The sequence below is a fragment of the Podarcis bocagei genome (genome assembly GCF_964188305.1).
Source record: "Podarcis bocagei genome assembly, chromosome: 2".
Lineage (NCBI taxonomy): Eukaryota > Metazoa > Chordata > Lepidosauria > Squamata > Lacertidae > Podarcis > Podarcis bocagei.
In genome coordinates, this window is record NC_138126.1 from 48,050,210 (window position 1) to 48,075,711 (window position 25,502).

General features: G+C 46.6%; 1 long non-coding RNA gene across 1 annotated transcript; it reads right to left on the reverse strand.

Moving 5' to 3' along the window:
- Positions 1-10,560: 10,560 nt before the first annotated feature.
- Positions 10,561-15,812, reverse strand: LOC308581730. The gene is made up of 3 exons (XR_014005222.1): positions 15,588-15,812; positions 13,527-13,621; positions 10,561-10,820 (listed from the first exon to the last, which is right to left on the reverse strand). It is a non-coding gene; the product is annotated as an uncharacterized lncRNA (long non-coding RNA).
- Between the last annotated feature and the right edge of the window lie 9,690 nt (positions 15,813-25,502).

A 25,502-nucleotide genomic window follows, 5' to 3' on the forward strand; every position in this document is an offset into this window, starting at 1 on the left:
CAATTAAGCTTAGGGGCTTCAGGGCAGACCACAGGGCACACATTTTTTTGCCACTTTCCACTTCTCAGAATTTGCTACCTGAGGCAGACCCTCCAAGTGTCCCTATTGTCCAAGGACAGTTCTGTATTTACAGAAGCCATCCTAGTTTCTGATTTGATCCAGAAACTTTTCCTTAGGTTGTCCTTATTTTCATTGGAGGATATGGAGTTATGCGACCCCTGAGCCAAGGAGATAAGTAACTATACAACCTTTAGAAGACATCTGAAGGCAGCCCTATATAGGGAAGTTTATTAAATGCTTAATGTTTTGTTATGTTTTTATATATTTTGGAAAGCTGGCCAGAGTGACTGAGGCAACCCAGTCAGATGGGTGGGGTATAAATTATAAAATACTAATACTAATAATAATAATAATAATAATGGAATAGGACGTCCCTATTTTCATCGGAGAAATGTCGGAGGGTATGCAGAGGCAACTGCCTTACTCTGCTTCATGGAAAGGCCAGTCCTGCTCCTCACTGCAGTTCAAAAGCACTGGTGCTGTTCCTTAGGCCAGTCACTACTTAGCTTCCTTTTTCCCTCTTGGAATTCAACTGGCAAGATTCAATTCATTTATCTCCATCGAGGGGTAAACAGAAAAACAAACGTCTCCAGCCAGCAGCAGGGAAAGACAATCCCTGTACAGTGAGAATAAATCATCTCCGCTGCCTCTGGCTGAGGACATCAGGCTCCATTAGCAGGGCATGTAAACACAAGGTCACCCTGCTGCCAAGAAGAAGTGAGGCAGGGGAGAGAGAGCTGGCTGAGGAGACCTAATTGAAAACACCAGCATGTTCATCTCCAGCCTGGCTTACAGCGAGTGAGAAGTAAACAGAAACCCAAAGAAAAAGGGGCTGTCTGCATCTGGGTGGCTTGCTGGCATCATTCGTCTTTGCAGATGCAGCAGAGTTTTGTTGTTGCCTTTCTGTATTATTTCCCTCTTTGTCGAAAGGCTCTATTACATAACCTGTTGTGCAGAGAATCTATAGAGGCTCCTGGCAGTGTCCCAGGGCCCCTCCCTTGAAGTCCCAGAGAAGGAACATTCAGCTGCTGTCAACAGCTGGAATTCCTAGAAGTGAAAAAAAAGAAAAAGACAAAAGGTCGTACAAGGTCCAGGGAACAAGGCAAGCGAAAAGGGGGGAAATGGTGAGAATGATGGGTGGCAGAGTGTGAAGGGACTCTCTGTCTGCAAATGTGCACATGGAGGGTTTCAAGGCAAACTCTCGCAAGCCATTAACTTGTCCGTCTTGGCTTGTTTACCCCAAGAAAAACAGTCCAGTTGATTTTGCTACGGCCTCTTCTTGTCAATTAAGCACTTTTTTTCTGGCACTGTAGGGACACCCAAGAATGCCTGCTGGCTGTTTTTGCTCTTCTTGACGGATCTGAAGGAGGAGGCACTCTTACTTTCCCACTTCCATGACCCACTTGCCACTTGATTGTGGAATTGAGTGCAAAGCCTGTTGTCTCATACTTGAAAGGCAGAGCTGGAGAGTCAGCTCTAAGTTTAAAGCCTCATCCATCATCATTGTTGTTCCATGTGGATAGTGAGCATCCTGTATCTCCATTAATTCTCTGCTGTCTATATGCCATATTCCTCCAAATCAGTGTCTTCCCACCCTTTCCCCTCCCTCCGTTTGGATTTTCCCATACCAGGGATGCTCCAGAACGGAGAGGATGGACGAGGCCTAAGATTTCCTCAGTCTGTACTCAACAGTGGGATAAGAAATTGAGCCTGGATAGCTGAGTTGGTTTAGAACATGGTGCTGATAACAGCAAGATTGCAGGTTTGATCCCCTTATGGGACTGGTGCATATTCCTGCATTGCAGGGGGTTGGACTAGATCAGGCATGGGCAAACTCGGCCCTCCAGATGTTTTGGGACTACAGTTCCCATCATCCCTAACCACTGGTCCTGTTAGCTAGGGATGATGGGAGTTGTAGTCCCAAAACATCTGGAGGGCCGAGTTTGCCCATGCCTAGACTAGATGATCCTCAGGGTCCCTTCCAGTTCTACAATTCTATGATTATGATGGTCATTCCCAAATAGGACACTGAGGCTGCCAGTGCATCCTTGAAGATTTAGGAAATAAATTTAGGAAAGTTGAAAAATAATGGGAGAGGAGGAGGAAGAGAAAGAGGAAGCACCGGGGGGGGGGGAGCTGATGGACACTGTCTTTAGAAAGCATTCCAGACCCCCCTCTCCCAGAACCGGGTGAGCCTTGAAATTAGGAGAGCAAAGAGCTCAAAGGCAGAGAGCACTTATCAGCACCCGTAGAGATGATGAGATTGACGAATGAGGAAGTGGGAGAGACAAGGGGTGGAGTGGAGATTCACTTGGGACAACGGCATTATCCAAGAGGCTGGGTTCTATAGCCTCTCTCTGTAAATATTGAATAAAAAGCGGATGGTAAGAACCTTCCTTGGCTTTGTACATTCCTAGGCAACCAGCCATGGGAGTCACTGGCAGCAGCCTGACACAAAGAGAATAAAAACACAGGGAGACTTATACCCTGGTTCTCTGTTGCGATGTAGGAAGAAGCCAGTGTGTTCCAGGCAAAAGGATACTCCACAGCTCCTCCAAGGATTTCTTCTCTGGGCACCATTTATTTAAGAGTCATGGTCGCTCAGTAGACTTGTTGAAGGGTGCTGCTCAGAAATAAAGCAAATTCAGATAAATTGAAGGATGAGCCAAGACTTTGCAGCAGTCTATTCTGAGGGCTCCGTAATGATACCTCGAAGGGGCTCAAGGGGGTAATTTTAAGGCTCCGGGCTCATAGCTCACAAGTCCTGACCTCCCACTTCAAAACACTCCACTGCAGGGGTATAAATTATACAGCAGCGTAAGAGAGATGGAGAGATAATTGGAGGGCGCTGAAGACGGCAGGGTAAACACAGGGCCACAGAGACTGTATTTTTATCCTTCAAATAATATATGAATTTTATTTTTAAAGAGGTTAATCTTGGAACCTACGGTCCATTTTTGCTGCCCTATGCATTAAATAAACCCCAAAGACAAATCCATTACTAGCCAATTTTGTTGTTTGGGTCAAGCAGATTTTCCTTTACAACATCTCAAAAACTTCTGATAGCTTCTCCAAAGTAAAACGATACAATCGACAATAAAATAACCAAAGATTTCTAAATACAAAGGATCAATAGTAGTGGGGCTGTCACTCAGTGGTTAGAGCATCTGTTTGCAAGCAGAAGGCCCCCAGCAACTCCAGATAGGTCTGGGAATGTCCTGTCTAAAACCCTGGGGAGTTCCTGCCAGTCAGTGTGGACAATATTGAGGTAGATGAAAAATGGCTGACTCGGTGTGAGTCAGCTTGCTGTGTTCTGTGTTCAAACTAGTCCCAGGCTAACAGCATGAATTTCAATGCAATGCCTGTAAAGGTAAAGGGACCCCTGACCATTAAGTCCAGTCGTGGCCGACTCGGGTTGCAGTGCTCATCTCACTTTATTGGCCGAGGGAGCCGGCGTACAGCTTCCAGGTCATGTGGCCAGCATGACTAAGCTGCTTCTGGCGAACCAGAGCAGTGCACGGAAATGCCGTTTACCTTCCTGCCGGAGCGGTACCTATTTATCTACTTGCACTTTGACGTGATTTCGAACTGCTAGGTGGGCCAGAGCAGGGACCGAGCAACGGGAGCTCACCCTGTCGCGGGGATTTGAACCGCTGCCCTAGGCTCTGTGGTTTAGACATGTGAAAAGGGTCTAGTAGACTCAAAACTTAACATGAGCCCACAGTGTGATGCAGCAGCAACAAATACTAATGCTATTTGAGGCTGCATCAACAGAAGTCTAGTGTCCAGATCAAGGGAAGTAATAGTGCCACTCTATTCTGCCTTGGTTCTGGGCACCACAATTTAAGAAAGATATGGACAAACTGGGTGGAAGGTGTGCAGAGGAGGGCAACCAAGGTGATCAAGGGTCTGGAAACCAAGCCTTATGAGGAATGGTAGAGGGAGTTGGGTATGTTTAGCCTGGAAAAGAGGAGACTGAGAAGAGATATGATAGCCATCTCCAAGTATCTAAAGGGCTGTCACATGGAAGATGGAGAAAGCTTGTTTTCTCCTGCTCCAAAGGGTAGGAACTGAATATATGGCTTCCAGTTACAAGAAAGGAGATTCTGACTAAACACCAGGAGGCCCAGAGGCGGTATTTTGACTCATCTGTGGAAGGTGAGGGGGGCTCAGGATCACACCCTGCTCTGATGGAGCAGGGGGATTCGGAGGGGAAAGTGGATTCAGTGGTGCCACCCAGGGAGAGCTGGCACATCAAGAGGAAACAGGGAACTCAACCCCATAGGCAGAAAGCCTGTCTGCAGTTCAGGAAATCCTGAAGGGGCAGGGATTCTTATGTGCACTGGGTATTCTCCACCTCTGATTAAACATTTGGCATGTAGGTGGGGAAACTTGTTGGAAGAACCTCTCAGCTCCCATTCAGCCTTGAAACCCTTCTTACTACTCTCAGGTGCCTGAATGCTGGCCCTTGCTCCTGGGCTGGATTGTTTGGTTGCTGTTCCCTTGCCATTTAAGAGCTGCTAGACGAGATTCTTGGTTTTTCCTCGATGCCAAGTTTGTACAGTTACACTGCTATAATACATGTTCACATTTTTCTTTCTTTATTTCAAGTAAGAGTACCTGTCATGGGTTTTTTTGGCAGGAAATAGGACAACCAGTCCCACTAAAGCCATCCTAGTTCCATAACCAAGCCCAATACCTGACAGAAATGGGTCAAGGGAGGATGCAACATCTGTGTACGCCTTAATTTGCCCTGGCACCACACGTTTGATTGATTTTCTTAGATTTTAAAAACAGGTTGGCTCCATCCTCCTCGTCTAAAGACAGTTTCTTCAGGAGTGGGCAGACAACCACCTCTTTTAACAGAGAACGGTCCTTCCCTCCCTGCAGTGGAATGCTGACGGTTTCAGCTAGTAGGCTCCTAAGCTTCACTCAACTGGCCTTAACAAGCCAGGGTGGGCAAGATTCTCACCACATAATTGCCTTCCCAACCCCAAGCTCTCTGCTGACATCCTCAGGGCCACAATGCTGAAATGATCTAAGTCACTTCTAGTCTTCATTGCACCAAGAAGGCCTCTAGATGACTGACACAACAATGCAGGAGGGAAAAAAGGAATAAACTGTCACCCTCTTTCAGTTCCACATCTGTAAAAAACCCCAAAGCAGGAGTGGCTGAGGGCTGTTGTCCTGGCAAGCGCGATGAATGACACAACAACATCCACATCTACGAAGCCAAAAGGATTTAACAAACTCCAGATGATGACAGACAAACAAAAGACCCAGCCAAGATTAGACCAATGATTTTCTTAAAATGACATCAGGAACTTGTATCCTCAGCTCAGCATGCGAGAGACACACATCTCCCATGATTCCTTTCAACCTAGAAGATGTTTTCTCAAGCCAGGCTGACACACTTCACAACAGCACAGGGCTGAGCCGAGATATTTGCAACAGCAACAACAACAAAAGGCAAGCTAATCCTCGCGGCAATTTCTACATATCTGCTTTCAGTTTAGGAAATGTAACTAGGGAATGGGTCCAATACATGCTGTCTTAGCAACAGGGTGACAGGAATTTCTGATTACTTACCCAAATTTATTTCCACTGCAATTTTGGCTTTCTATATGATTGATGTTTAGGAGACGAAGACGTAATCCATCCCTGAGGTGGGCTTTGTTTATGTTGCACTGCAAGTGACTGAACTGTACAAAGAAAAGCCAAGTGCTGAAACCTGTATAAATGAGATATATTTGCATTTATACATTTAAAAAGCATAATAATGCATTTTAGTTCATGTAAAGGGGTAGCTTAGGGCACTTAAAGAAAGCATAGCTCTCTGAAGCTTGAAAATTCTTCTGAAGCATTCTGGGTTCAGAGGCATTATTACCAGGAAGTTATTACAGAATCATAAAATCGTAGAACTGTAGATTTGGAAGGGGTCTCATGGGTCATCTAGTCCAACCTCCTGCAATGCAGAAAACGTTTGCCCAACATGGGGCTTGAACCCATGACCCTGAGATTAAGAGTCTCATGCTCTGCCAACTAAGCTATTCCCTAGTCCTAAAGCCCATTAGCTTTTTCTTTTAAACAAGAAAATTCTGTGCTTGTGCAGAATTGAAGAGTAGCCCTAAGGTGTGTCCTGCACAGACTAAGAGGCATCCAAGGACTCAGCTATACAGCTGCAAATAAAAGGTTTTAAATGTGTTGTAATGTGCAATATACAAGTGTGACACTAGATGGTGACAGTGAGATATGCCAAATTCAATGTATTTTTCAAAATGTTTTTTTTTAAAAAAACTGCATTTTCACAGTGTTTTTAATATGTGTGTAGATTCCACCCAGGTCTTATGCAGATTGCAAGGGAGTGAGGAGCTTCTACTTTGTCATCCACAGGAGGGTACTGCCAATATGACACACCAAAGTTCCTTATTGGCTTTGCACTGTTTGGAACCTAGACTCTAGAGGAAGATATTTTGCCACCTAAAAAGCCAGACCTCCCTGGCAAAACACGCAGCGTTATGTGGCAATAAAAGTTCCTTTTAATTGCTTAGCCTAGGAATGATCCCAACGTATGTCAACAGCCGCTGGGGATTCAGGAGGGCCATAAATGGTTATTCATTAATGTAGGAAGTGCTGATACTTTCACACATCAGATACTGGCAAGAGCCGAACAGGTCTACCACCACCTCATCGGGGATGAGTAAAAGTGCCCCGTATGCATTTGATTGTTGATTGGTGAAATTGGGAAGGCATAAAGGCATGCTGTTCATCAGATTGCCAGGAGAACCAGTTAGTAGGCGGGAGGTTTCGCTCTGAAATATTAAATCCTTGCACTTTTAGGCTCTTCTTATTGGGCAAGGTTAATTTACTAGCCCTTCCAATCTGGGAGGACTGTCTCTGCATCCTTGCTAGCCTGAAATTCATTCAGAATCACCAGTAACCTGAGATCTGTGATATATATGGAACTGTGCAAACTTTTATTCTGCCTGGTGTGTCACTATCCCTGAAAGGGCCACAAGTGCAATGGGACTCGGAGGATGGGTCCAGCATATGCAGCCCGGACAAGAAGCCCAATGAGCCTTAATCTTCTCCAGTCAGAACAACTCTTTCTGCATGCAAGAGATGGATTTTAGCTCTGCCTGCTTTATGGTGTTCTTGTTTTCTGCAGGCTGGGGAGGTTGGTGCCTTTGTTTATTTACACAGGAAGTATTCAAGCAGGTTCACTTCTCCAGCACAGAGACCACAATGTCAGTGTGTATATAAAGGAGGCATGGGGAACCTTTGGTCCTCCTGGTGTTGCTGAACTACAACTCCCAGCAGCCCCAGCAAGCAGGGCCAATGGCCAGAGGTGATGGGAGCTGCAGTTCAGCAACAACTGGAAGGCCAAAGGTTCCCCACACCTGCTATAAAGCCCAGATGGACAACCTGTGGCTCAGGGATCCTATACAAGTCCAGTCTCATTTTCCATGGCCTCAGCACCTTCTGAAGCTGCCCCATCTTTCCATCTCATCAGAGTCCCCCCCCCTCACATTTTCCCCTTCCCCTTACTTTATTTGCAGATTTACAAACCACTTTGCAACCGGACCTTACCAAAGTGGTACAGTATATGTACAATAAAGACTGGCCATAGTCCAACCATGTAAGCTTTGTGCAAGCAGATCAGAACGAGTGCTCAATAAATAATCTGGAGCCACTGGCAGTGGAAGAGGAGTGCAGGGGGGAGCGCACTTTCCCCGGCATTATGATCCCAGTGGAGTGCCATCATGGCTGCCCCTCTGCCCGTGCTGGGATGTGCCCCCGGGATGTGCGCCAGCCACGTCCACACCTGCTCTAACCCCCCCCCCCCGGTGCCAGAGCATGAAGCTCCGCCACTGTCTGGAGCAGCCCTTGGCACCATGGTAGTAAGAGAGTGCATTTTTAATTTGTTTACCAATTTCCAATGCTGTCTGAAAACATAAGCCTGCTTAGGCTTATTTGAGAATCTGCTCTCAATTTTCTGATTCCAAGAAAGTGCGTTGTGCTTAGGATCTCAGTGCCGATTCTTTTCTTTTTGCATCTGTGCTTTACAGTCTGTATAATTAATCCTCAGAGGCAAGGCTTTCTGGGCTCCTTTTTGTTTCTGACAGAGCAGCCTGGATCTTTTCCTCCCTAGGATGACCTGTCAAGTGGAACAGAATAACAACTTGGGTTTCGTAACTGGGAGGTTCCGTACGAGAAACCTCAGGTCCCATTAGTTACCTCAGTTCCATTAAGAAGACCCAGGAGCCTCCCGCAGCCCTTTGCGGTGATACAGTTTCATGGGAGCTCCCAGCTTGTGAGGCTTGCGATGACGCTCGCCTTTCCCGAGAGACGTAAAAGGTCTAATGACCACCACAAAGCCAGAGGCTATGACAGAAGGGGCACCACTTAGCCTCAAACACCACATCAAATTAAGGGAGAGTGAAACCCCAGCTCATCGATTCACTCGCCGACATAACAAGGCAGGCCTATTACTGAGGTAGCAACTCTGGCTTAAATGAATTACATCAGAAGCAAACAAAGGCTGCGAATCTTGAAGCCCGTAACCTGCCAGGTCATAGGGAGCTGCCTGATATCCAGTCAGAGAGGAATGTGTACTGTGATTCTGGGAGAGAAAGGTATACAGCACATGTGAAGTAGAATGAACCATATACTCTTCTTTGGGGAATATAACTATATTCCCCAGTATAACTATACTTATATCACCCATTCATTCATAGATAGATAGATAGATAGATAGAGCGCTTTTATTCTGGGGGTATGCACGGGTACGCATACCCCTAAACATGTTGTGAATCTAAGTTTGGCCTCATTGAGGGACAGTAATTCAATATGAGTAGGAAAATGAGAATACCCCTAAACATATTTTTTTAAGAAAAAAAGCACTAGATAGATAGATAGATAGATAGATAGACAGACAGACAGACAGATAGATAGCAGGCCTTCCAAGTGTCCCTATTTTCCAGGGACAATCCCAGATTTACAGAAGCCAGCCCAGTTTCTGATTTGATCCTAGAATGTCCTGCTTTTCATTAGGATGTTCTTATTTTCATTGGAGAAATGTTGGAGGATATGAGATGATAGATGATAGATAGATGATAGATAGATATAGAGGGAAGACCACACAACACATTTAAAGGGCACACAACACACATTTAAAGCACACAACGCCCCCCACCCAGAAACCTGGGAACTGTAGTTTCCCCCTTGCAGAGCTGCAATCTGCAGCACCCTTGACAAACCACAGTTCCCAGGTTTCTGGGTGGGGGGAGTTGTGTGCTTTAAATGTATGGTGCAGACCTGCCTGGAAGAAGGGTGGGGCAACTGCAGAGGTTGTTGGGATTCCAAACAACCAGGGATGGTGGCAGAGGTATAGCTAGGAGGGGAGGAGGGTCAGGGCGCACTGGGCACCCGACTTGCTAGCTAAGCCTCTGGATGGGAGGAGTTGTAGTATTTCGACAACACCTGGAGAGCCAGAAGTTCCCCATCACTCAGACAGGGGAGGGGAGAGAAAATGCAACGATGTTATGTTGCACTTGTAAAACTGCAGTAGGTTGTAAAGGGGGAGGGGGCGTTGCTCAGTATTTGTGACAGGAAACGGAGAAATGGAGAAGTGAAAGGAAGACAGTGCAACCTGCTTGTGTCTGGTTGGGGAGGAAGCACCCACGAGCACCTTCACCTGGAAATCGGACATTTCTGATACTCGGGGATGGGGGCGGTGAAGATGGGCCGCGGGTGGTCTGGCCTCAAGGGAAATCATTCTTCCATGGTCCTTCATGGTCTGTCTCCCTCCTGTGGCACAAAGGGAAAGGAAATCCAGGTTATGTTGCAAAGAGAAAGAGACCTGTGCGTTTTCTGTTTTGTTTTCCTGCTGAGCTGCTGGGGGAAGAGTCTCCTCCATCTGAGAGGAACTGCGGGGAACGAGAGTTGCTCACAAGCCAGCAGCTGCAGAGGCTGCAGTTTCTGTTTCCTACAGCTGGAGCAGCTCTTGCCTCACGTGCCGCTGCCAGGAAAGCCACGAGCCGCGCAGCTCTGCGCTTTGTTTCTCCCCCTCCCGTTTCCAAAGAGCGAAACTGCTGTGCTCCTCCGCCTCGTGTCAGTTTCCAAACCCTCCTCAGCCCTTTCTGTCCCTTCTCCATCGTGTGTTTATCCCTCTCCTGGAGTGCCTACTCTGTGATTAGAGAAAGGTGTTGATTCAGCATCAAGGGAAACTGAATTACGAAAGCTGTAAGTCCCAAGTAAGCAACAACTTGCATATGTTTGCACATACTAAATCATTTACTTTGCTTTTGTCCATCCTGGGTGAAGTTAGCAGCATTGCAGGTTACTAGGAGGGATGGGCAAATCTTTCTGTGCTGTTCCCCACCCACCCACACTCTGTTTCTTATTTTTCCAATCTTAAATTCCATTTACCCCATCTCTTGACAAGATAGCTCAGTTGCTTAGAGTATGGTACTGATAACGCCAAGGTTTAATAATAATAATAATATAATTTATTATTTATACCTCGCCCATCTGGGCGGCGTCCAACAAAATATTAAAATACAATAATGCATCAAACATTAAAAGCTTCCCTAAACAGGGCTGCCTTTAGATGTCTTCTAAAAGTCTGGTAGTTGTTGTTCTCTTTGACATCTGGTGGGAGGGCGTTCCACAGGGCAAGCAGTATGCGACACCTGGATATTCCTGCATTGCAGGGGGTTGGACTGGAATCCTCAAGGTCCCTTCCAACTCTCTGATTTCTGCAAAAAAAAAAAAAAGTCTCCTAGGATATGCATTTTTGCACACAAATTTGCTTAAGGCATGCATTTTTGCAAGCAATTTCTCCTAATATAACGCCTTTTGTACATGCCTTTCAGGAATATACACATTTTTGCTCACACTTTCACCTGGTATGTACATTTTTCCATGCATGTTTTAGCTGGAGAACTGCATTGCAAAATTTGGGTGAAGTACGAATGTCAAAGGATGACTATGTTTCAATTCACATCTTTGTCTGGGAAGTGCAGGTTGGATAGGGTCATGTGGAAATGCAAATGGAATGATTTTCTCTTCCATCCTAGTTGCTAGAGCCCCCCACCCCACAACCACAGGAACCTCCTAGCCCATGTCCACAACCTACCTGGAGATCTCGTTCAATCAGTCCCTCCACATTCTTCTTCAGAAGTTTGATGAAATGTTGCTGACACCAGTTATAACAGCAGGGTCAGATATTTTGAGTTTCGGGAACACAACTTGTCATTGCACAGGATCAAGGACCTCTTAATTTAAAGAAAGGTCTTTCTTTTTAGAACCTTACATCTCTGTGGCAGCAAAGGATTATCCTGCATAATTGCATCTCAGGCCTAAATCTCAAAGCCCCTTTAGTGCCATGTCAAGAAGGGAGGATGGATGGAGGAATAAGAGATATACCCCCCCCCCCGGTCTATTGCATTAAACCAACAAATGGCTCCTTCCTGCCCTCACCACCCCAGGTTATTCTTGTCTCTGTGTAGTCACCTGGCTGGACACTGGGCTGTGTTTAAATGCTGTCTTATTGTCAGATACTTTAAGACCTCAGAGGCTCTTCCTTGAGCTTCACAAAGTGTCCAAGGCAAAACCCAGCAGAGAGGCGGATTACAGAGATACGGTTACATAAGGCTTATTTCTATTCCTTTCAGGGGAGTCGGCTTCAGCCAGCTGCTTATTAGCCCTGATCTCTGCTTTGTCCTCCTTTCTGTGCTGTTTTAAAGAGCCTCCTCCAGTCATAACACCACCCATCACAGTGTCTGTTGCTTGCAAAATATGCTTCCCATCACTTTCCCATCAACCTCAGCTCGCCTGGCAGCTAAGGTGACCATTTATGCATCAACCGAAAAGAGAAATACATTACCAAAAACCAGGACCAAAGTAGTTACTGATTTGAACCTGCTAATTTATGTGTATGGAATTTAGGAATGTTTACTGGCATTTAAATAGTGCTACATCTCACCATAGTGGTGAAGAGTGTGACTTGCTGACTTGTGTGTTGGCTCATTCTAATGTGCAGGTGTTGCTAACTGCTGATGAACAAATTCGGGACCTCCATTTTCCCTTTTTGAGGGTCTTGATCTTTAAACCAGACTTGGGTCAGAGAGGCCTTCAAATGGAGGACAGAGTGTTTGCTTCCTTGAAGCCCTTCAGAATAAAGATTGACCTCTGTAAAGGAGGACACATGGTCACTCTACAAGAAACACAACAGCAAGGCTGTCACTGCACATGAAGCCAAAGGTGACAGCCTGGACCATCATTGTCCATTCAAGTCAAGTTAGAGAGAGAGAGAGGAGGACATCACCGTGATTGTGGAGGCCTGCAGAGCCTCATGAAGGCCAGAGAGATGGGGACCCTGAGTGGAGTTATCTGGAGAAAACAGGAACATAGCAGAGGATTGTCTACACTAGCTGGCCATCAGCTCTCCAGGGATTTTGATGGGAGTCTCTCCTAGCCCTTCCTAGAGATGCTGGAGCCTCAACATGGGACCTTCTGCATGCAAGGCAGCTGCTGGACCAGTGAGCTGCAGCCCTTCCCCAGGGATGCTTCTTGAAGTAGTCCATAGAGGTGCACATACAGTGATGGAAACATCTTTGAAACCAGAACATCGTGGAGAAACTGGGCAGTGGTGGAACTTAGGGTCTCAGATGTCAGCAGCACCATGTGCAATGCCAAAATTCACCCCCCACCCCTCTCACCTTCCATTCTACATTATAGTTATTATTATTTATTAAATTTGTATGCCACTGTTTGTCCATAGTGATGGCATCCCCAAGGCTCTGTGGCCAGTGCAACTGAACCAGCCATGCTCCCCTAACTCCTCTTCTGGGCTGGAGCCCTCAGGATGCAGCTGAAGCTAGCTGGCTTTTAAACATTTGATTCTTGAGCTGAATTCTTAGAATCATACTGTAGGATTTTTCCTGGTATGTGAAATGTTAGCCATCACAGCACTAGGGGGCTGGGAGGCGACAGAGAGGTGGTCTTTAGAAGGGACAGGCACTTTCTCACTGTACTCCTTCAGAAAGCTTCACAATTCAGCTTTCATTCCCGATGACCTTGTAGGCTCTGAGATATTGCTCCCCTCACCAGGCCTTATCTTTATATCACATATAACTGAGCACAGAGCAGTCGTAGGCGGTCAGGCTAGTACAACAGAACTCAATGCATCTTTTGTGATGGCAACATTTAAGCTCTTGCCATAAGACCTGACTCGTAAATAACTTGATTTTGAATGAGGTGACTATGCAGCCCAGACATGCCCCCTCCTTCTCTCTCTCCCCCCCTGCCCTATGGCCTTCCTGCCCTATTGCCTGCCTCCAGAGGGTGTCACATTAGGACAGGGCCATTGACAACAGCAGAGTATTCCAGATCATGACTTATATTTATTTACAGGCAATTTCTACAGAGTTTCCATAGGTGTGGTAAGGTACTGAGGTTACCTTATCAAGTTGCCAAGGGGGGTATGTTTCGTCTTCTTCCTCTTCTTTCTGTGAAACATTTCTTTAGCACTCCATCACTGCCCACGCTTTCCGATCTGAAAAATCCCATGGGCAGAGTTAGCACTGGAGAGATGATTTGCAGAATAAAATAAAACAGCCTGGATACCCTGAATGTAAGGTAAAGGGAACAAAAACGCTGTGTGCATCCATGAAAATTTCACCAGAATTGAAGGCAATTGCTTTTCCTATTGGTTGATGGAAGGGGGGGGAGCAGAAGAAATTTTTGGCACAGCACCAGTTTTCTCTTGCCATTACTGAGAATCAGTACATCAAGATCATGGAACAAAGATGCTGATGGCTGCATGAGGCAAAACAAGAACTACATTGGGGAAGAAAGAAGGCTAGGAAAATTGTCTTGCCAGGAAAGCAAGAACATTCAGAGACAAAAAGAGCCTGGTGTGCTCTTACACCTCCAGCTATTATCTGCCTCTGACCATTGTGGCCAGTTAAATGCACTGGCAGGGGGCTGGCAGTGCCTGTATGAACTACAGGAATGAATATTTCTCTATTTATTCAAAGGGCCAGACCTCCTGCCTATTTTCTTTTCTGAAAGCAGCCTGGGATGGGTGGGTGGGTAGGATTGAATCAGGACTATAGCCCCAGGAAAGGGAGGCCTCCGCCTTCTCTTTGTGCTGCTTTCCTGATGGAAATACTAGGGGTGTGCATCAGCTCTGCATGCAACCCAAACAATGGGCCAGATCAGATGCAGTCTCTCATGTTCCTGAGTTGGGTTGCACTGCTAGCAAGGTGTGTCGAGGTGGACCAGGGAATTCTCAGCCTTCCGAGTAGAACTGTTGCTTCACTTCCCCCATAAAAGTTAAACATGCAAGCTTCTCCCCCAGCCTGACTGCCTTCTTATTTCTGGGAAATGAAATCAAGCTGACTTGGGAAACAACCGGAGCTTGAAAGGGGAGAGGCAGGGAAATCTCTTGTTTCGATGGGCAGGTCTAGCTTTTCCATCACAGCGAATGATTTCCCCTGTGCCCTCAAATCACTGTGCTTTGGGGAAGGAATAACAAAGGTGTTCTTCCTGTGAGTCATCATTCTCCTCCGGACTTTTTGGCTGTGAAAGCAGGGCACAAGCGATGAAATTAGACTATTGGGGCGGCTTCCTCCACAAAACAGGCAATTAGCTCCTTGTGCTTCCCAGAGGGTGCTTCTGGGAAGGTGAGGTGGAGAAATGCACCCCCAGACTTTCCCCATTTTTATGACAAACAAAACCACTTAGCACAATAGCCTCTGGACCTATTTATCTGAACTTTGACAGGTTTCTTTCCCAAGGGTATCTTCCCATGATTGCCACCACCCGCCCCCCAAAAATATACACTTGGGGAGGGAACATGACTAAATGAACCAGTGATTAGTGATGAGTAAATCAGCCAATGTCCATTTTTCTCAGTTTCTCACTTTTCCCATCTGCAGTTTTCCACATTTCCATAAGTTTTCATTAAAAAAAGGTCCTCATGAAAATTCATCAGCAGTTTAGTGTGAATTCCTCCTAATATATATGCTTGTTTGCAGTTTAACCTAATATGCACACTCTCTCCCCACTAATATCTGCATTTTAATGGTCACATTACCCAAGTAACTGCATTTTTGTATACGTTACTTGGCTGGAGAATTCCATTGCAAAATTCAGAGAGGTGGACATTTCAAAAGATGGCTTTCTTCCACTTCTCAAGAAACTGAAAATTTCATATGGTCACCTTTAAATGCGGACTGCATCGATTCCCGCCCCCTGCCCCCCCATCCCTGCCAATATATGGGAGCCTGCTATTTCCCTAGCATTTGATTTCACATAGACTGGAGAAACAGCAGGACAATTGCAGCAAGAGATTATGCAATGGGAGAGGAACATTTCCTCTTTCACTGGCAAGGAGTGTTCCAACAGGAAGTGAGCAGGCCATTCCCATCTCCCAAGCTGCTGTGGGTACCTCTACACCCCCTGGAACTCTCCAAATACGGAGAGACGGACATCTGCTAAACGGTAACACCAGTCACCTTAAATGAAGAGAGGAAAGATGGCAAGTCACAGCGGGCCTTCTTTCCAGCGAGCCTTCTTTCCCTGGCCTCTTACTTTGCATCAGTTGCATCAGAGATAAGGCGTCTGGCCCTCTGCCATAGTCTCTGGTCCTCAGGGAAGGGTGTGCTGTGTTTGCAACCTTTCAACCAGAACTGTTGAATAACAGAACAAGGCAGCCAGTTACTTGTAGGCTCTGGGGAGGGTGTGTGTTTTGTGTTCTGTCATGCACTCTTTATAGCCACTAAAGGAGATATATAGAGAGATATTCTCCGGGCAAGGGCTACTAGATGCATTTTCTTCCACGCTCCCTAATAGTCAGTACGTGATTCCATGTCACTCTTTGGCACAGGCTTCTGTTCTATAAAAAGAGCAGGTTCTGGGAAAACTCTACAGGCAGAAAGACTTCATCTAATGAAATATACTTAGGTCAGGGATAGCCAACATGGCACTTGCCAGATGTTTGGGATTCAGCTCCCATCATCCCTGATCACTGGCTATGCTGGCTGGGCCTGATGGGAGTTATAGTCCACAGCTTATGGAGAATACTGCACTGACTACCCTGGCTTAGGATTTCTGCTTCCTCCACCACAGGCATCTCATTTCCTTCTGTTCAGCCATTCTACATAGTGCTAAGTCAGAGTCCTATAAGTGCAATGGGACTTCCACACCTCTTCTCCTACCTAAATCTGTTCCCCCAACCTCCCCAAGCAGATTTGGGCAGCTCACAGGGCACACCTGGGGGAGGAGATGGGGGAAAGTTCCATAACACTAGTGGTATTTTTTGCACTAATAGGATGAGTGAGTTGAATAGTGCCCTTGGTTATGTGCAATCAAAAAATTGTTACATAGCATAGGTAAAATAATTGAGTGCATAAAATTATGTTATACAATGTATTGAATAGACAGCTGGAAAACAGAAATGAACAAATAAAACAACCCTTGAGCTCTGCTTTCCAATTGCTTGGAAAGATATCTTCTTCCATTCAGCAGAGTTAAGCATGGCTAGGATCAGGCTGTCAACTTTTTACTTTTTTCAGTAACATGGTTGCCACCCAAGCTTTTGGCTACTGGAGATGTGTTTGTGGGAAATTTCCTAGAAAATACAAGAAGGGACAATAATCCAAAATTGCAAAATGAGCAGGCAAGGTATTGAAAGGTGGAGAGAAAGATTGGAAGGAAGGAAGGACTGAAAGCAGCAGGAAGGGAATGGCAGGTGCAACTGCGTAGAATGATACGATCGCATCATTTCAGAGTCAGGTGTTCAAAATGCCCATAAAGGCTGATGCATCTAGAAACACTTGCCCTCCCCCCATCCCCCCCTATCTGCATTCATTTCCAGGTGATCTTCTGAGAGCCAAGTGGGCAAGGCCAGAGGCAAACGTAAGGGGAGCAATGCACATTTTACCTTTGCACAGTGGGCTGTTTTCTGTACCTTACTTAGAACACCTCTCAGAGTTCAAGGGCACATTCCAGCTGAGCACAAACACTCAGGGTGCAAATCAGAACCAGAGGGGAGCATGGTGTGGGAAGAGCCATATGCAGATGCCTGGAGGGCCGCATTTGGCCCCCGTTGCCTATGGTTATCCACCCCTTTGTTAAGGTATTAGACTGACTTTGCAATCTGCATCATTCCACTGTAGGTGGAGGCTACCGCATTCCTCTCAAAAGCAGAAGTATGTTCACTGCTCTGTTGCGTTGCCACTGGAATGCTTTGCCTCCATTGATTGGCTGCCGGTTTGTTTATTTTTCACGTGTGCTTCTAATCCTAGAGAGGATCCTGAGGCAGGAAGAAAGCTTGGCAGGCTCCTCCTTGCCTGCAGCTCAGCTGCTTCAAACAGGACCGGTTCCTCCAAAAAGAGATTTTGCTGGTGCCTTCTCTTTCTCATCTTGGCCAAATGCCACTCCTTCTGGCTTCCAGGCTGCTCTGTTGCTCTTCGCTGGGTCAGCAGAATAGTAGACTACAGCAGAATAGTCGGCTACTTACTCTCCAGGCAGAGTAAAAAATAAAAATGACAGTGTTCCTCTGAGCAGGAGGAAAACACTGTGCTCAACCATCCACCAAGGTGGCATAGCTCTTCCCAGGCCCTACATACCGGTTGCCCACGCTAGTGACGCAGGCTGAGCTGAGCTACAATGCTGGGGTTTGTAAGACACATAATAGGGAGCAGAAACAGCCAAGGGCAAGAAGGCCTCTGTGGAACAAAGGGAATTGGACAGAGCCGCTGAAGGAGATCAGTGGAGCAGCTGCTAGGAAGATTTTCTCTCCCTGTTTCCCCCTTGCTTGGCTTGCCACCTCCTACGCTATTTCGTAGACTCATAGAATTGTCAAGTTGCACAGGATCCAAGAGTCACCTAGGCCAAGCGCCTGCAATGCAGGAACCTCTACTAAAGCAACCATGACAGATAATCTGGTCATCTGATGGTGGCAGCAGCAATTGTGAACAGCAGCCAAACCTCCTGGTCTGCTTTGAGTTATATTAAGCAAGACAGAGAACCGGTTCTCATTATAACTCCTGATAAGCGGGGGAGCCGGAACAAGGCTGAGAAGGGATGACTTGTGCAACCTTTGCCCTGATAATTTTGCCAGGGCAAAGGGGCAATGGGGTATGGTTGCAATCTATTTTTAGGCACCACTTTTGTGTGAAGAACCCCGAAGGTAAAGCATGAATTGCAACATAATATGGTAATAAATACAGACCGTGAAAGCTGTTAGTGGTGTATTAACAGAACGCATACCATGACAACTGACCAGCCTGAGAATCAGAACCATCAATTTAATAGCTCTCGCTGCTCCCTGTACTTTTGCCATGAGGTGTATTGCAAGGAGTCCGCAGGCAAGCAGCCTGTGATTTTGTGATCAAAACTGAGCTGAGTTCATGGGAAAAAACATAATAACTTCCCAGGAATGTGTCTCATGCTTGGCCAGCTCCTGCAGGGCAACCTGTGGTGAGGGGCCTCCCTTCCTGTGCCAGTTTTTCTGAGAACTGACCCATTTACATGCTTAAGTGAGCAAGTGAGAAGAAGGCAGCACATCTGGTGCATGGTAAAACAGGAGCTACAAGAGAGGCAGCTAAGCTGGCAAGCCAAAAGCCAGAGTGATGGTTCTTCACATCAGCAGCCAAGAGCAGAGAAAAGGCTGGCAAAGAAAACAGCTGCTACAGGTTTCTTTTTTGTGGCCTACTGCATCCAAGGTAGATTATTCCTCAGAGATGACCATGTAATCCAGTTTGAGAAGAAGAGAAATGTTATTTATCAGCCACTGATCAGGTAGATTATTCCTCAGACATTACCACGATCCAGTTTGAGAGCAAGAGAAAGGTTATTTATCAACTGCTAATCTTATGAGAGTCCCATGGACCGCAAGAAGATCAAACCTATCCATTCTTAAGGAAATCAGCCCTGAGTGCTCACTGGAAGGACAGATCCTGAAGCTGAGGCTCCAATACTTTGGCCACCTCACGAGAAGAGAAGACTCCCTGGAAAAGACCCTGATGTTGGGAAAGATTGAGGGCACGACAGAGGACGAGATGGTTGGACAGTGTTCTTGAAGCTACTAACATGAGTTTGACCAAACTGCAGGAGGCAGTGGAAGACAGGAGTGCCTGGCGTGCTCTGGTCCCTGGAGTCACGAAGAGTCGGACATGATTAAACGACTAAACAACAACAATCTTATGATACCAAGCTATTCTCATCTATACCTCTCATCACTTGTCTCCTGAAGAACTGTCCTCTCTTCCCCCCACCCTCACTTCTCTCTCTCTCTCTCTCTCTCTCTCTCTCTCACACACACACACACACACACACACACACACACACACACACACACTATCATACTGGGACACCTTTTATATTTGTAATGTTAAATGCCCTAAGCTCTGCACTTTGAGGCAACGGTGGGACATAACTGATGACTCCCTGTCTCTTTCTACCCAGCCCACAAGGCCTCATTTGCTTCCTAGAGCAAGGCAGGAAAGGAGGAGGCAGAGGACACAGCTCTTCTAGCCCATTCACTGGGTCCATCACTATCTCTGGATTTATATCAAGGAATTAAGCTGTGCCCATTTTTGTGAGATAGTTCACAAGCAGATAGTCTAGGCCATGCTCAGCAAGGAGCGTCACAAGACCTTAAATGATTCTGGTGTCCACTCTCCCTCCCCTGAGCACGAATGTTTCCTGTGTCTCGGCTACTAATTCAGCCAGTCTCTGAATGCTTCCAAAGCTGAGCTCATTACTGCCTTTGTTATGACTTCATTTGTTATGTCCCCTGACTGAAGAGGAGCCAGGGAATCTCTCGGCAGCCAAGGATTGCGATGCGGTCGCTGGTCTCCACTGTCCCTGTTCATGGAGTGTGCAATGGTGGCTAGTTAGGCGGCATGCACTTAAATCTACATTGTCTGGGTTATGTAAACCTGTCGGCTTTGACAGATCTATGCTTCCAGCCCATCTCCCAGCAATTACCACCTTACACTATGTTCCCCAGTATGCTGATCTCTGCGACTGAAGCAGGAACCTTTGTGTGCATGAAGTCTATCGTTACTTGTGCATAGAGACCATGTGATGTTCACTAGGAGTGGGACAGGCCTTTGAGCCCTGCTCTTGACATCGCATCAGCTTCCTTCAACAATAGCACATGGCCCACGGTTGTCTGTAAAGGTTTTCCAGCACCCAAACTCCTGTGTGGGTATAAGGGTTCTGTGCAATGAGAACACCTCTTTATGCATTTATGTGTAGCTTGGCCTTAAACGAATGCAGAGCACCTCCTTATCTGAATATCTCATTTGATAGAATGTGTGTGAGACAGAAGATGAAAGGGGGGAGGGTTATGACATATTCTGCTCTTATACATTTCTCATCTGCTATGAACTTTATTTGCTGCACACCACTTAAATGTTTTCTCTCTCTGTGTGTGTACACCCACACCCACACACCTGTATCTGTGTATCTGTGTATCACTGAAAAGGCTACTGATCAGGCCCAATGACTCACTGGAGTCAAAATATTATTCAAAAGAAGAAGTTTTATTATTTATTTGCGGCATTTATATCCCACCTTTTTCTCCACTGAGCTGAAGGTGGTGCTATTGTTACTCCGCCCCCTCCCCATTTAATCCCCACAACAACCCTGTGAGGTAGGTTAGGCTGAGAGGCAATGATTGGCCCAAGGTCACCCAGGGAGAGCTTCACAGCTGAGTGGGGATTCGAACCCCAGACTCCCAAGTCCTAGCCTGATACCTTAACAGCTGCACCACACTGGCTCACTCGTTGTTCTTTATGCACGGCAAACAATTCTGGGTGTCAGGCCACTCAAAAAACATGCATGCTCCATGGCAGCAGAAGTTGGCCCCATTAAAAAAATAAAATTGTACGTTTCCCTCTCAACACTGCAGTTGTCACTGGAGAGGGTATATATCCTGCCGTGGTGAATGCAGGAGAGGGAATAGCAAAGCTAAGAGGAATTTTCCATGCCTGCTTCTTGAGTTGCTGCTGTTCTAACTCACGGCACGTTATGTGCTTTCATGTCACCAGAGGAGGCTAATTAAACCTTTTCACTGGGGGGAAAACCTTGATCCTTTTTTTATTATTAATTAAAGTGCCCTAATGCTCTTGAACCAGCTAGAGTCAGATGGTGTGCAGCCCGGCAGGATGTAAAGCTGATTGTGTGGGCTGCAAGCAGCACAAGGGCAGGCGAGGTTTGGGGGTAGCACCGTATCTTACCATCTGCAACAGCCTTTGCTAATCTCGAGGGATAAGGACCAGTCTGCATCTCCACATGTTCCCAAGCAAAGCACAAGGTCCTTTGCTTGCACAGTGGCTCTGTCTTCAGAGCAATCTAGAAAGCCATGGAGGCAGGGGTGGCGCCAAGAAAGAGAGAACAAAAATAAGGGGAAGTCACAGCTGACATCAAGGCTCCAAAAGCCATTCCTAAGGCGTGCTCAGAAAATCGCTTGCTTCCTAGGAGGGAGAATACCATTCACTCTTGAGTGTTTGAACAAGACAGATAAAAAGCGAGAGCTAGGCAGATTTTCGATGCCCTGGACTGCAGCTGATCTCCTTTCCTTTCTGTCTCTGTGTTGTGACTTTGCCCCCTGTTTCTTCTGTTAGAAGGAGACATTAGAACTATTTTTCTCCACGTTGTCTTTAACTGAAGTTGTTGGGAATTGGTCAACAATAAAACCAACAATGTCAGTGAAGTCAAAGAAACCAAAACAGTGCAGGCCTAGTGCTCCCAGCAACTCTTTGCAGTAGGTCTTGCCCCAATGAGGCAGCTGAGAGGACTGAAGATCCCAGCCTCCCCACGACTCTCTAAAGCTCCTCTCCTGATTCCTTCCCCAGCAGCTGAAGGCACTGTTGCCTTGTCTCTCATTGCTTCACCCTCTTCTTTCCTCTTCATGTTCTGGGAGACCAGGGAGGAAGGTGAGCTGGTTGCAGCAGGAGGGGGAGACTCCCTGGATTCTTCAACAGCCTGCCTCATCTCTGTTTCGTGTCCCCACTCCTCTCCAGCCTCCACTTCTGCCTCTCATTCTGGACTGCTCTCTGCCACAGCCTCTTCCTGCTCACTAAACCCAATTGCCTCTTCAGCTTCCACCATCTCCTCTCCCAGTCTGCTTCCTCTTCTCCATCTGACCACTCATCATTGTCCCACTACCAATCCCCTGCCTCCGAGCCTTCTTCCCCTGGGGGTTCCCTTGGGGGTTCCCCAGCTGGTGCCTCTGCATCCAGCCAGTCCATGCTACATGCTGGTGTTCAAACCACCATGTCATGGCAGCATATTGTTTTCCAGCTCAGAATCACAATCCTTAAACTGTTTTTTCACCAACCCCACCCCTCACCCCTGTGTAGAAAAAGGGAAGGTACGGTGAATTCTTCTCTTTTCTTGCATGGGTGACAAAGCAGCTTGCAGAAGGGCATTCTAAGCAATAATAATAATAATAATAATAATAATAATAATAATAATAATAAATTTATTCATTTATTTATTATACCCCACCCATCTGGCTGGGTTTCCCCAGTCACTCAGACAGAACCAGCAGGCAAAGCATCCCCACTTTACATGTTCTTCTCTTGATTGCTGCAGAGGTGGGCAACCTATGGCCCTCTAGATGTTGCTAGGCTGCAGGTGTTCATCATCCCTAACCATTGGTGGTGGTGACTGGGGCTGATGGGAGGTCGAGTTCCACAATGTCTCTGGAGGGCTACAGATTCCTCATGCCTGCCTTAGGCATAGCCTGACTCAGGTTGCTTAGTGTTTAAAACAAAGGAGGAGAGAATAACAGAACCCTGCGCTCAAGGTTTAGTTTGAGCCTAATTGCCTCTAGCTATAAAGATGGAGGAGAAATTCGATCCAGTTCACACTTAAAGGCAAGTGTACCTGATTTGCACTTTCCAAAACAGTATGCAAAATGAAACCCAGCCATCCTTTGAAATTTGCACTTCTCTGAATTTTGTGATGCAGTTTTCCAAGCAAATAACACACGAAAGCATATGCTAGATGTAGGAGTGTGCAGAAATGTGTATATTGCTGAAACTGACATAAAAATACATTATATTAAGGGGTATGTTTGGCAACACTGCATCCAAAATGTGTATATCGTGAGAAATAAGCACTAAAATGCTGACATTTCTTATCTCTGTGGTTTGGAAAACTCATGCAGATGTGGAGGAAGTAGGTTTGGTTTGTCTGCCTCTTGCGTGGGGCAGGTTTCTGACACAGGAAATTGAACACACAGAACAGCCTGCTGCCTGCCCCATATGCAAAAGGTGATCGGTTTGTCTAAGTGAGCCTCCTTTCCACTTAACTAGCTATTTTTAAAACAGCACATTATGTGTGTTTGCCACTGTTTGGGGCACTTGCCACAACCACATTATTTCAGTGTGAAAGACCCATGCCGCTATATGTTTCTTCACAGGAGTTTAAATTGATATTGGAGGCAGGTGGCTAAAGGCAAACAGACAAGTCCTGTAAGCAATATGAACCCAAGCAGCTTCACAGTACAGGGAACACCTGTACTCTGTGATGCTCCACCCAATATTGCACAAAGGGATACATTCACAGATCAAGTTACATAGAAAGCAGGCTTATTCTGAGCCAGACCATTGGCCCTTCTAGATAAGTGCTATGTACACAGACCAGCAGTGGCTGTCCAGAATTTCAGAGTGGTGTCTCTGCCAGCTTTACCTGGAGATACTGGGGAATGAACCTCTGCATGCTGAGCAGATGTTCTACCACCGGGCTGCAGCCTCTTTGTCCCTTTGCCCTTCCCTGAGGCCTCGGTATGGTCCACAGCATAAAAGAATCTGCTTTGCTTGGCTGGCCCCCTTCTTCAGATTCCTCCGAGATCTCTTCTGCCATGCCTGACTAAGTCCCTGGGTCTTGTTCTCACCACCTTGGCTTGCCACCAGCTGGCAAAACTTCACAAGAGAAGCATATTAAAAATAATTAACTGCTCTTCATGGTTCCGGCTCTTGAGGCACACAAGCCTCTGGGTCAGTTTGAGCAACATACCCTTTTGGCCAATAAGGCCTACATGCTTTTACCATCTCTATTCAGCACCTGCCATTTATGCCAGTCAGCCACATACCCCATTCCTTATGGAATCTTGTCACTTGCCTTAAATCAGACCTAAGCCAAGATGGACTAGATCAGCCTTTCTCAACCTGTAGGTCCCCAGATGTTGTTGAACTACAACTCCCACCACCCCTAGCTAGCAAGGCCAGAGTTCAGGGATGATGGGAGTTGTAGTCCAACAACATCTGGGGACCCATAGGTTGAGAACCCCTGGACTAGATGATTCTCAGGGTCCCTTCCAACTTTACAATTCTATTATTATTATTATTATTATTATTATTATTATTATTATTATTATTAGGGCAGAGAGTGAGAAAAAGAAAGAAGGCCATTTTGTAGTATTTATTGGCCTCCTTATTGTGCAGCGGGCACCATTTCCACCTCCACACACACACCCCATCCTGCTATGACCTGGAATGATGCTGGGTCCAGAGCATTGTGCATACCGTCCAACTGCCTTGTTTTTCCGGGACATCCCAGGTTCACAGAAACATTCCTAGCTTCCGTTTGGATCCGGGAACTTCCCACTTTCCCCCTACAGAACCACCACCACCAAGCTCCAGGAGGAGGAAGGGCCAGCCGAGCCTCTCCATGGCCACTGCTGACGGCCTCCTCACTTTGGCAGCTTGTAGCAGCTGCTGGAGAGAGGGCAGAAGAGGAGAGGCTGCCGCTGCTGAAGCCCAGCCCCTAATGATGTGCTGGAACCAGCAGCTCCAGCCAATCCACTGCAGGAGCTGCCGGTGTGGCTGGCACTGTGAAGATGATCTCCCTGCAGGGGCTGCCCTTGCTTCACTTGTGTTCTGGAGCCCAGCAGAGGACTATGCTACCGCCACTCCTTCTCTCCTGCTCACTGCTGCTTCTGCTCCTGGGTCAGGTCTGACTGGAGCTGCGGCCTGGTGGCACTGGCCTGTTGCTGAGGAAGTGACCTCCACAGCTCCCTGGTGTACCGTAGACCAGTGGAGGAGAGATGTGGCACTGCTGCCGCCACTCCTCATCACTTCCACCCACAGCATTTTGGTGTCCCATAGGTAAGAATGTTGGCTGATATGCCCTGCGTGAGATGCAAAATGGTGGCTCAGATGCCAATACAATGGCTGCTTTTATTGCATGCAACGGAAGCAAACAAAACTATGCTACTACTGCAGCTGATAATTAATGGTGAGTTTCTCCTCCCACTAAAGAAATTTGGCAAGATGGTGCCAAATTTGGCAAGATGGCTCTTTGTGCATAGCTCTCCCTTAGCTCAGTATTATGGGGCCATAGCTCAGTGGTAGGGCACATGCATTGCATGCAGAAGGCTGCACTTCAGTCTGCAGCCTTTATGTGTG